The sequence below is a fragment of the Cryptomeria japonica genome, chromosome 3, assembly GCF_030272615.1.
Source record: "Cryptomeria japonica chromosome 3, Sugi_1.0, whole genome shotgun sequence".
NCBI classification, from domain to species: Eukaryota; Viridiplantae; Streptophyta; class Pinopsida; order Cupressales; family Cupressaceae; genus Cryptomeria; species Cryptomeria japonica.
Genome location: NC_081407.1, coordinates 155139480 through 155152716, shown reverse-complemented (window position 1 = coordinate 155152716; position 13237 = coordinate 155139480). Strand labels below are relative to the sequence as shown.

At 39.2% G+C, this 13237-nt stretch overlaps 1 pseudogene; it reads right to left on the bottom strand.

The window, feature by feature from the left end:
• Nucleotides 1-13237, bottom strand: part of LOC131043900 (subtilisin-like protease SBT3.18) — a 127066-nt pseudogene that overhangs the window by 68344 nt on the left and 45485 nt on the right.

Sequence of the window (13237 nt, the reverse complement as noted above, 5' to 3'; positions counted from 1 at the left end):
GGTTTCTTGTATTGTATCTCCTATTTATGAGGTGTGTGAGATAGAGGTTGTGTGTAAGAGTCTCATGGCTATTGAGTTGCCTCTGAATCTCTGATTAGTGGTACTCCTACGAAGAGCTTGCTCTGCAAGTATGTTGTAATCTGTTTTTGATTGCTGAATAAAATATTGAGCTGCTTTTGGAGGGTGGGGTTTTTCTCCCGAAAGGGTTTTCCCCACGTAAATCACTGTGTTGTGGTATGATTGCTATTATATCTATTTCTATTTTCTGTAACTGTTGTAACGATCTAAAAAAATTTTGCATTACCCTCCTCTCAAGGTTAGCGTAGGAAGTTGTTTCCGCTACTTAACTTCCTTACAAATGGTATCAGAGCCTGATCACCTTTGGTTTCAATTGTAGGCAGTTGGGTTTTTTGAACTAATCCAGATTTGAGTGGGAGCTTGTGCAGAAGACACTTTTTGATCTTGTTGTAGGAATATTCAGATGGCGAGTTCGTCAGGGAGAATAGAGGTGGAGAAATTTAATGGAAGTAATTTTGAGATGTGGACGCTGAAGATGGAAGATCTGTTAATAGATCGAGATCTTTGGGATGTTGTTGATGCGAATGTCCAAAGGCCCTCAGATCCTACTGCGGCAACTCAGTATGATGTTATGGACCGAAAAGCCAAGGGTCTAATCAGACTGTGCCTGGCAGACTCTGTTCTAATCAATGTCCATGAAGAGAACTCTGCAAAGAAGCTATGGACTAAGCTTGGTGAGATGTATCAAGTGAAATCTTTATTAAATCAAATTTTCTTAAGAAAGAAATTGTATTCCTTGAAGATGGAAGAAGGTGGACGAATTGCAGACCACCTGGAAGCATTCAATATGTTGGTGGCTCAATTAGTATCCGTCGGTGTTAAGATGGACGAGGAGGAGAAATGTCAGATCTTGCTTTGTTCTTTGCCTGATTCATGGGATTCTCTTGTTATGGCTATCGGTAGTACTTCTGTTGTTTTGAAATCTGAAGACGTAGTGGGTGCCCTACTCGGTGAAGAGATGCGAAGGAAGGTATCCATTAGTTCAAAGGAAGCCCTAATCGTTCGTGGAAGACCTAAGGAGAAAGGCAAGAAGAATGAGAAGCGCGACAAGTCCAAATCCAAAGGGAGATCAAAATCTCCTGGAAAGTCCAAAGTCATTTGCTGGAATTGTGGTAAACCGGGTCACATCCATAAGGACTGCAAAGAAGAAAAGAAGAAGAAGAAAAAGAAAAAGTTCGATTCTGATTCTGAGTCCGACAAGGAAGATGGTGATGCATTTATTGCGGCTTTGGCGACTCATGCAGGTAATGATGCCTGGCTAATTGACTCAGGTGCATCTTTTCATATGACTTCCAATAGAGATTGGTTTTCTGAATATGAAGGATTTAATGGAGATAAGGTGTACTTGGGTGATGATTCACATCTAGACATTGTTGGTCGAGGTAAAGTTAGAATCAGGTTTTCTGATGGTAGAATAAAAAGGATTAATGGTGTGCTGCATATCCCTGGATTAAAACGAAACCTGTTATCTATGAGCAAACTGATAGATGCGGGTGTGCAGGTAGTCTTTTCTGAAGCAGGATGTAAGATGATTAAGGGTGCTATGGTAGTTGCTAGAGGTGTCAGGTTTGGCACTTTGTATAAGCTTAAAGCATACACTATTGAGTGTAATAGCACTTCTGTAAAAAGTAAATCTGCGGATACTTCACTGGAAGATTTGAAGGTTTCACCTTCAGCAGATGGAAATGGTTTTTGGGTACCTAAGGGTGCTCTTTCGTCTGAAGCAAAGTTACCTGCAGAGAAGACTATGTTATGGCACCAGAGACTTGGCCACATTGGAGAAAAGGGTCTAAGGACCTTGAAAAATAAAAACCTTGTTGAAGGTTTGAATGACTGTAATCTTGACTTTGATTTTTGTGAGCATTGCATTTATGGAAAACAAAATCGCGTTCAGTTTTACTCGAGTTCTCATAAAACTTGTGGTGTTTTGGATCTTATCCATTCTGATGTGTTTGGTCCAGTAGATGTCTCTTCGATTGGAAAATCCACATATTATGTTTCATTTATTGACGATTTTAGTAGAAGGACATGGGTTTATTTTCTAAAGAGTAAATCTAAAGTTTTTAGTCGTTTTAAAGAATTTAAAGCAATGGTTGAGTTGCAGACTGGAAAGAAAATAAAATGTTTGAGAACTGATAATGGTGGTGAGTTTTGCTCTAATGATTTTGATAGATTCTGTAAAGACTGTGGAATTAACAGGCAGAAGACAACTCCGTATTCTCCACAGCAGAATGGAGTTGCAGAAAGAATGAACAGGACACTGATGGAGAAGGCTAGGAGTATGTTGAGTGGTGCTAGTCTCGAACAAAAGTTTTGGGCTGAAGCTGTTGCCACTGCTTGCTACCTGATTAACAGGTCTCCTACATCAGCTCTTGTTGATAAAATGCCTATGGAAGCATGGTCAGGTCACAAGCCTTCATTGAGACATCTTAGAGTTTTTGGTTGCGAGGCATATGCACATGTGCCAAAGGAGAAGCGAACAAAGTTAGAGAACAAGGTTGTGAAATGTATCTTCATCGGGTATAGTTATGGTGTGAAAGGATACAAGCTTTGGGACCCTGTTGCACAAAAGGTAATTCACAGTAGAAGTGTTATTTTTAGAGAAATTAAGTCTCCTTCTGTTACATTGCAGCCAGAACAGACTAAAAAATAAGATGTGATTCAACTTCCTTCTACACCTGAAAGAGTTGAATCGAGACCCCTAGATAGGCAAGAATTTGAGGAGAGCTCGTCTAGCTCTGAATCTTCAAAAGAGGAGGAAGAACCTCCAACTCAGCTTGTTCGAAGGTCTACAAGACATAGACAACCACCTGAAAGGTATTCACCTGATGATTGGAGATGTATTTTTGCTCTGAATACTAGTGTGGATGAACCGAAATCTGTAGAAGAGGCATTAGGTATGAATGATGTAGAATCCTGGAAGATTTCTATGGAGGAAGAAATGGCAACTTTGAAAAAGAATGATACATGGGATCTTGTAACATTGCCTGAAGGACAAAAACCTGTTGGTTGTAAATGGGTGTTCAAGAAAAAGATTGGTTCAGATGGAAGCATTGAGAAGTATAAAGCAAGGTTGGTTGCAAAAGGCTACTCTCAGGTTGAGGGTGTTGATTACGGTGAGATATTTTCTCCTGTTGCAAAAATGACATCCATTAGATTTTTGCTTTCTATTGCTACTGCTTATGATTTAGAGGTTGAGCAAATGGATGTGAAAACTGCTTTCCTTCATGCTTGTAAAGAGGCCATTTGGCTTAAGAGACTGTGTTCAGATATTGGAATAAAACAAGGTACAGTGACAATTTACTGTGACAGTCAAAGTGCAATTAGCCTAGCTAAGAACCCGACATTTCATGCTCGAACCAAACATATTGATGTTCAGTATCATTTTGTTAGAGATATGGTCGAAGATGGTAGGGTGAAGCTGGTTAAGGTGGAAACTTTGATGAATGTTGCAGATACTTTAACTAAGGCTGTGAGCACAGAGAAGTTTAGATGGTGTTCAGAGTTTATCGGCCTTATGGCCCCTAGCAATTGATTCATTGTGTTGACATTCCCTTCCGCTCTTGCAAGGTGTTCGACAAGTGGGAGATTTGTTGGGAAAAATGGTGTCTCAACCTTGCATTTATGCGAGGTTACTATTTATAGTAATTTTTCATTTGAGCACGAAATGGTGCGAAACTCTCCCTAAAGCTTCTGGTTGGTTAGATAAGCATTCCGGTAAAGTTGTGTCGCAAGGTCACAGCTAGTTTTGAAGATATTAATGTTTTCATCTTGGAGGGGTGCAATAAAATATTTAAAATTAATTTTGGGGACTTTAGAGGCTCCGAAATGCCCTGAAAAGTGGCCGTAACCGGTGAGGCAGGTTACGAGGTGATAGAGCACTTCGCGAGCTTTCCGACGCTTCAAACGGTTCGTCAATCGGACACCCGGTTCTCAAGTTATGGCCTCCGGAAGTTTGTACTCCTGAAATAGGAAAAATAATTTGTATCGGATACATAAATGAGCTGTAAAGGGGAGCGACACATGTTGATGTGTGCTTTAACATGTCATAGGGTGTCTAGAAGGGAGACAAGGTCAGCTACACCTTATTGGGTGGTTTTAGCCCATGGTTTTGTAATACCGTTTGACGGTTTCTTGTATTGTATCTCCTATTTATGAGGTGTGTGAGATAGAGGTTGTGTGTAAGAGTCTCATGGCTATTGAGTTGCCTCTGAATCTCTGATTAGTGGTACTCTTGCAAAGAGCTTGCTCTGCAAGTATGTTGTAATCTATTTTTGATTGCTGAATAAAATATTGAGCTGCTTTTGGAGGGTGGGGTTTTTCTCCCGAAAGGGTTTTCCCCACGTAAATCACTGTGTTGTGGTATGATTGCTATTATATCTATTTCTATTTTATGTAACTGTTGTAACGATCTGAAAAAGTTTTGCATTACCCTCCTCTCAAGGTTAGCGTAGGAAGTTGTTTCCGCTACTTAACTTCCTTACAGAATGCTCTTATCAAAGGGATAAGGACATATATCTCTCATAGTGTATGTAGGTTTTGATGTACTCATGTCCTCCATTTTCTTTTGTAGATCCCTAATTTGTTGCTCCAAATTATTCTTGGGAGGAGATTGATTTCTTGTAGCATACCCCATGTTTGAAACACCCATTTGAGGAGGAGCTTGTTGCATGTATGGATGATACTGATTGTAGACATGTCCGTATGGAGGTCTATATTGTTGTGGTATATATGGAGCACTTGGCATAACTTCTTGTTGGGGAACCCCATACCTATTTTGTGCATATATACCATATTCAATAGGTCTTTCATTTTCCATTGTGTTGCCCCCAATTTTGACATGAGGTCTCCTTGTGTCAAAATTTTGAGGATGTCCTTGAGTGTCCACTTGTTTTGATTGATCCATACCTTGAGCATGTGATTGAGCATATCTATCCACATAAGGCCTCCATGATGGTCTTTGAGTGTAAGTATCATATGTTTGAGCTTGTGTATGTGGGATTGCTAGCTTTTGAAGCAAAACTGATGGTGACTCAGGCATCATATTATTCGGTCCTCTATTTCCTCCACTATTTGGTCTCCTTTGATCCATGTTGGGTTGAGTTTGTTGGGAGGGTCGACTTTCCATAAGTTGAGATAAGTCAAAATCATGCGGTATTTTAGCTCCACTTTGTGCCATCATGTGTAAAAAGTACTGACGATCTCTCCTCATTATCTCTTCAACCAATCTATTGAAATGAGGATTCATTATGGATTCTTCTATGTCTGCTGATAGTATTGAAGAGTTGTCAACATTGTCATTGTGTGTAGCATTGTTGTTTATAGTATTTGCGCTTTCCACATTTGGATTGTGTCTATAAACATTCATGTCTGGTAATGTAGTGTGCTCAGGATTGTAGAATAGATCATTGTCATACTCATAAGAACTCATGTTTACGGATTCTTGAGCTTCTTTAGCTATTCTCCTAGATTTTTGAAGGCGGGTTTCAACCATGAACTAGGTGTTTGACCAATATGTGAGAGACTAGATGAAAAATGACAATAGTATGGAAGACCAAGAGTTGTATGGAGTGTAAATGAATCTTGAGGTGTACTTGCAATGTCCAAAGTGTAAGACCAAGTATGTAAGTAGTATAGTAGGTGTGACTTCCAAAGAGAGGATCGTTTCTCTTGATGAGGTAAGCTGACATTGACTCTAAGTAAGACCAAATGAGACCCAAAGGTAAGAAACCTTGATGAGGGACCACTTAGCAAAGTGTTGTTGTATGTAGTGTGTTGACAAAGTATGATGAGGACAAGCAAGTGACCTTTTGACTCAAGTTTGGACAAGTATGAATGTAAAATGAGATGTGAAGCAATGATGGACTATGTGAGACCCAAAGACAGGTTGAATGCTAGATGAAACCTGAAGAAACAACCTAGGAAGCTCAAGTATTCCGAAACTGATTTCTTTTGTTTGCTGGACTGTTAAAGTTTTCAATTCCTGACACAGACGCCTCTGTATACTTCACAGACGCGATTCCCAGACACAGACGCTTCTCTATTTTATGCAAACGTGGATAAAAACACAGACACTATTCTGCCCTTCACAGACGCTATTAGATGACGCAGACGCGGTTAGAACAGACACAGACGCGTTTCTGTAACCTTAGTACAATTTTTTTTCGATCTGTGAAATTGTTTTGTTGTGACCAAATCCGACTGTTTGACTGTTTTTCGTGACAAGAGGACACAATGTTGATGACTCAATGTTTGTAAACTGTTTAGACTCCAAAAGTGTGTTGTTTGATGTAAAAAGTTTTGCATACACTTGAAGACACAAAAGACACAATGTTTTGTTGTTTTGTCTTGAATGTTTGAGTGTTTAGCATAAGACAAGCACAAATCTTAGGGCTGGCCAAGACAATAGTTGTTGATCCCACATAGGGTTTTACCCCCGAGGCTACGCTATTCAGAGCGGATACTTAGATGCTTGACCTCACTAGCTCCACCCTCGGCACTCACTTCTCAGGTCAGCCAAGCATCAGTCCCCATGAAAACTCCCCATGGCGAACTTTGTATCTCTACTAAGAACCGTATGTGTGTGGGCCGCTACCAGAGGTCCGACCTCCTGCCCCAACAACTAGAAGGATTTGGGCTTCTAAAACAAAAAGGTGCTAGTAAGGGCATCCGCTCATGTGGCACTTTCAGCTCTGTAAATACAGAAGGCTCCCAGTCAGTAGGGGTTACGCCCTACAAATGATCAAATAAATTTGATCAAATGGGTTTATGGGGAGACATAGTGTCGGTATGAACTAATCAGCACACGTTATTCATAGTTTTCACCATGAATACATTTGATTATAGTGGTTCGGATGAGGTGGGTTTTCCTCGCTACTACTTGGGTCGTTCTCTTCTCACTAGTAGTCCTAATGACCACACGGGAAGACAGACCCTCTAAAGATTAAACAAAAAGAGCCTATTGCTCAAGACACAAAAGACAATGATTCAATTTTAGTGCACCAATGGAAGTGTTTGCTAACCTATGAAAACAAGGCACACAACAAAATTACAAAACCCTAGCCAAGGCCCTGCAACAAGATTATTAGTAGTTTGGGTTGTTTCAAATGATAACCCCTTCCTGTAAGCACACAAGTTAGGTAAATTTTAGAAAACCCAAAAGACTTTGTAAAAAGGGGCCTTCAACAAAAATGTTTTGCCTCCAAAGCAAGCTGCACAAACTTGGTTAGCTAGATCTGCAAGGGTTAGCCGAAAATAAACCAGATCTGAAACCCTAAGTACAAAATCCGAAAACCCGAATTAAAGAAAATTGAAAAATTTGCAAAACAGAAAACATAGACGCAGTTATACCAGACACAAACGTGTCTATACGACACAGACGCGGTTCTGTAATGCACAGACGCGCTTGGATACCGCAGACGCGTTTCCCGAACACAGACGCGATAAGATCAAGCACAGACGCGATTTAAATTCACAGACGCGTTTCCAGAAACCTGCAAAAATAAAATTGGCAAAGACACAGGCGCGATTAACGATATTGCAGACGCTTCTGAAACACAAAAACGCGATCCGAACGCTCACAGACGCGAAAAAACCTAAAATGTCGTCGAAAATTGTCCGATCTGCAACTTCAAAACTGCGAAATCTGCAACAAAAATGTTAAATGCAAAGGGACAAGGGTCCCACCGGGCGTGCCAAAATGTTCATGGTGAAAATGGATAACAATAATAACAATATTGAAAGGCTAAATGAATTCAACCACCAAACCCTAGCCTAACAATCAACAAAGATCCACCATAACATATGAAGATTACCTAAGACAATGCAAATCAAATGAAATCACAAAGATTATACCATCACATGTCCAATAGGGTTTTGATCTCCATTCTTCCTATCTCCATTGATCTTGTTTGATATATTTGCTCTCAGATTTTTATATGCACAAGAGCTCAACAAAGAACGGAATGTGGTTGCAAGTAGGATCGTAGTGTAGCAAGTTGCATGAAAGATCATTAGCATGAGTCATTAGGGTGAGTCATTAGGGTTTGACAATGAAGGAAGCATCTCCTTAAATAGAAGACACAATATGAAATGGAGGGATAAGATTGAGAGGTGTAAAAAGGAGGTCGGCTAGGATTAGAGGGTAGGTAAAAGAAATAACAAAATAATGAAAGGGGTAGGTAGTGTATGAATTAAGAGATGAATGACATGTGTCATAGGTGGAAAAGGTTAATGAATTAATTAAATAAATAAAGATTTATTTAATTAATAGAAGAAGTGGGATCAATTAAATAAATAAGATATTTATTTAATTTAGGAAAATGATAATTTAAATAAATAAATGTATTTATTTAAATGAGAAATAAGGCTAGAAGAAGATAAATGAATTAATTAAATAAATAAAGATTTATTTAATTAATTAATTAGACTGGACAATTTTAGGTGTCTACAGATGGTACCCTGACCGGAGGTCTATCTTTGAGAAAACTGCTGCTCCTTTCATTTGGTCAAAAAGATCCTCTATGCAAGGTAAGGGATACCTAATCTTTATGGTGACCTTGTTCAACATCCTATAGTCGATGCATAGTCTTAAGGTTCCATCCTTCTTCTTAACAAATAAGATTGGCACTCCCCATGGTGATACACTTGGCCTTATTAATCCCTTAGCTAAGAGTTCCTCTAATTGCATTTTGAGCTCTTGCAATTTAGTTGTGTTCATTCAGTAAGGTGCCCTTGATACTGGTTCAGCTCCTCATAGTACTTCGATAGAAAAGTCAAACTTCCTTTTAAGGGGTAAGCTGAGTAACTCTTCTGGAAATACATCCTTGAATTCCTTTAAGAAGGGGGTATTTTCCTCTTTTCCTTCATCAATTTCAACCATATAGATTAGGCCTCCTCTTCTTCTTTCCTTCTTTAATTGCATGGTTGAGATGGTTTCTATATTAATGGGTTTAAACTTTCCTTGGATTTTGACCTCCTTCCCCCCATCATCCAAACATTCAAAAACTTTGTTATAGCAATCTACATTAGCTTGATGGTCTATTAACCAACTCATTCCAATAATTACTTCATATAATCCTAGGGGTACCACATAAAGATCTACCCTTGTTTCAAACTCAGGAAATTGTACCCTTTCCCTTGGCAAACACTTAGTTACTTCCCTAGTTGCCTTATCCCCATATTGAACCGTCCATGATGACTCCATTTGATTAGCTTTTAATGCATATTTTCTTACTAATTTAGGTGAGATGAAACATTCAAATGATCTAGTGTCAATTAGAATTGAAATTGGTTGTTCAAATAGTGTACCTGTAGTTTCCACGGGAACATTCTGGTATCTTCCTCTTCGGTTCCTAACTGTTGCATGAATCCTTTGTTGGGGCCCTTGTTGGGGTTGATTGGCCCTAATCTGTCCTTGCATCTTGGGACACTCTCTAGCAAAATGGTTTCCCCCACACATGAAGCATCCACCTGGAGGACCCCTCCTACCTTGATTCCTAGGGGGATCATTCCTTGTTTCATTGGCCCTGGGTGGATAAGTTACTGTTACTACTTATCAAATTGCCATTATTTTTTATATTCAAAGTCATACTATATATTCTAGTCAGTTAGCATTACTGAATCATGCAGTCGGTACACACAGAGAAGTTGGTATTCACAGTCTAGTCGGTTACAGAAGAAAGTAGTCACAGAATGCAGTATTCACCAAGCTGTTTACCGAGTATCTTTTTATGGCTACCGTGCAATAAAGTTAACACACCGAATTGATATTCATTGAGTGAAACGTGTTACCAGATACATTGAACCTAGACATGCACATGAAAACATGTTACAAGATCAAGGCACATCTAACCGTTATTACATTGGAAATTGCACTAGAAGATTGTGTATGATTGCAAGGTCAATCTAACCAATGAAATATTTTGTTTAGTTATTCATTCGAGGAATCTTGTTTGTAAGATCGAAGCAATGAATTAGATCACCGCTTTAAGAGATCTATTTATATAGCATGAGATGAGAGTAAAATGTGTGTATGTGTGAAGGAAGACTGTTACAGAGACACAGAGAGGTCACCGAGAAGGTTATCAGAGAACAGTCAAAGAACAGAGTAAACAGAAGGGTTTACCGAGTGACAATATGGGTTACCGAGGTATGCTATAAGCAAGGTAATCTTATTCAGAGCACATAGAATCTACTATAACATTTTAGATGTAAAGTTGCAGATATTTGTAATAATATTATTGTAATATTGTGAAGTTGAAAGAGAAACCTTTAACAGGGTAAAAGACTCTAACCAAGTCTATAAATTGTAAAGCCTCTAACCAGGTGCAGCATTCAGATCAATGTTGTAAAATCCTTTAGCAAGGTAGATCTAATAGATCTTGTTACTCCTAACAGGGTAAGCTATCAGAAATAGCTAAATGTAGCTCTAACCAAGCAATCTTTATTATTCCAGTAGTGAAGTTGTGGGTGCCATCCCCACCGCAGTTTTTCTCTCTAACCAAGAGTCTCCGCGTAACCAAAATATATGTGTTATGGAGTGAATCATGTATGATTGTTATCTGTTTGTTTTAACTTTATTTTATGTTACTGCACTATTCTATTTATGCATAACAGTAAGGTTAATATTAAAGAAAATTTTTGGAGTACTGATTCACCCCTCCCCTCTTAGTACATTAGCTTTCCATATTGGGCCTAACAGTTACCCTGTTCTGCTAGTCATTCCTGTTATAGTTGCCTCTGTTATTATTGCCCCTGTTATTATTATTATTATTTCCATTCCTCTTATATTGATTAGGAGGTGGCCTTCTTTCGGAAGAATTATTCCTTTGACCTTTATTGAAATTAGTGTTCCCATTGAATTCCAGCTTCCTTTTAAATGAGTGGTTCCCATTATAGTTCCGCCCTGCTAGTGTTTGAATCTTCCTCTCTTGCCTTAGGGACTTTTCAAGTACTTTGTTCATGTTTTTGGGCCCATGCATGTCAACCTCTGCCCCTATGTTGGTATTTAGCCCCAAAATGAACTTCCTTGCTTGGCCTTCTTCATCTTTCTGGTACATAGGTACATATTTAAGCAACTTGGCGAACTTATCCCAATATTGTTGAACGGATAGGGGCCCTTGACGTAGATTATGGAATTCTGTCACCTTATCATCAAAGAACAATTGAGGGAGCCACCTCTCTTGGAAGTGCTGAATAAATTGATCTCATGTGACTGTATCCCTGCTATACCCATTTTGTTCCTTGGTGTTGGTCCACCAACTAGCTGCCTCCCCTATGAGTTGATAGGAACCCCATAAAGCCTTGGTTGTTTTGATAAAATATCTTAGTTCAAAATACTTTTCCATTTCATTTAACCAATTCTCAGCTCCTTCACCAATTTGCCTCCCATCGAACTTACAAGGGGTGATTTTCTTTAAGTCCTTGGAGAGTTCCAATATGTTATTTTCTTTTCTATTACCCATCATATTCCCTTGATTGCTACCAGGGATTCCATTTTCAGTACCACTTCTATTTTCAAAGTCATTCTGTGTTTCCCTAAGGTCCTGCATTGATTGTTCCAAGAAGTTGATTTTATCTCTTTGTTTGGTTAGAAGGTCGATTATAGCTTTGACCCCATCTTCGTTATTTCCTGGGTTGTGTCGATCCTCTTCATGGTCTTCCTCATGGTTTTCTTCATGGTTTCCCTCATGGTTTTCCTCATGGTTTTCTTCCCTTTGACTCCTAGTACGTCTTCCATTACCCCTTCCTCTTCCTCTTCCTCTCCCTCTTCCTCTTCCTCTAGCCATTCTAGGTTTTTACCTGAAAGTTAAATTATGTAGTTAGTTCTTGATTTAGGATTTTAAAATTTAATTTCTACCATTGCAAAACATTCCCTTAGTTGTATAAATTGAAGTGAGCACAAGGCCTAGATTTGAACCTTTGCTCTGATACCACATGTAGTAACCCACCATAATTAACTCAACAAAATTGACCATTCTTTTTTTTTTTTTTTTACTTTAATCATTGTGCTTGATTCAATCGCATACTCTGGGCATCCATCCATTTGGATTAGGGATTCATCCATCCGGGATGAGCATCTAACCATACGGGTTAGGCATTTGTCCATACGGGACATAAGATTTCATCTATCCAATACGGGATAGGCATCTACCCATACGAGGTAGGCATCTATCCAATCAGGATAGGCATCTACCCATGCAGGGTAGGCATCTATCCAAATGGGATAGGAGGTCCTCTAGTCAGAGACTTAGACTCATCGGGACCATTCGGGTCCTGAGCCTCTCACTAAGTACTACACTCTTCTAACATAAGTGCACCGAGGTTGTCGTCCTTAGGAGTAATTAAATAACTTAATACAAGCTTGAATTCCGCCTCAGAATTTGGCTTAAATCCTCGAGAAGTCAAGTGAATCCATACAGGATTCCTTCCGAGTATGCATTGAATTACTTTTTCCCATTTTAATTATCTTTCAAATTAGGATTCTATTCAATCCTTCTATACCAAGCCTAGACCCCACCCATGAATGCCTGAGTACGAGGGACAACTCGGTCCCAAGACTACCTACATACCCACTTCAGCACGGGATCAAGGCGTAAAGTATGTAGTTCTATTTTCTACTCTATGGTTTGATGTAAATTGATTAGTGGGTATGCAACCCTTTCTAGGGTCAATGTCCCAAACAGTTTCTCTGTGGTTGCTACCCACGGTGGTAGCACTTAAACAAAGGCTCAAGATGGCCTATTGTTTGTGGCCTAACAACTAAATCCTAAGACCTATCATGAGCGTCACCCTTGACCAAATTGTCAATCACCAATATCTCTTTAAGATAAAAATCAATTTCATAAAAGCATTTTACTTATCCAACCCTAAAGGGGGTCTACTATGGTTTATCTCAACGGATGAAAAATTGTTTAAAAATTATCTTATTAGATTATCGATCCAAGAGGGATTACCCGCCCCTTGTATTTTAACTTCCAAGTGTCCCTTATTACTCCCTGGTGATTTATAGGGACGATGCCACAAACGTCATTGATGTAGCTTTATTAGGCGTTAAGTGCAGTAGTTCAACACGATGACATTACCCGCAAGCGTGACCAGAGGCACTGTATATACCGAACGCTACTTGGTTTTGGTTTTCCAACTTCCTTTATTTAAT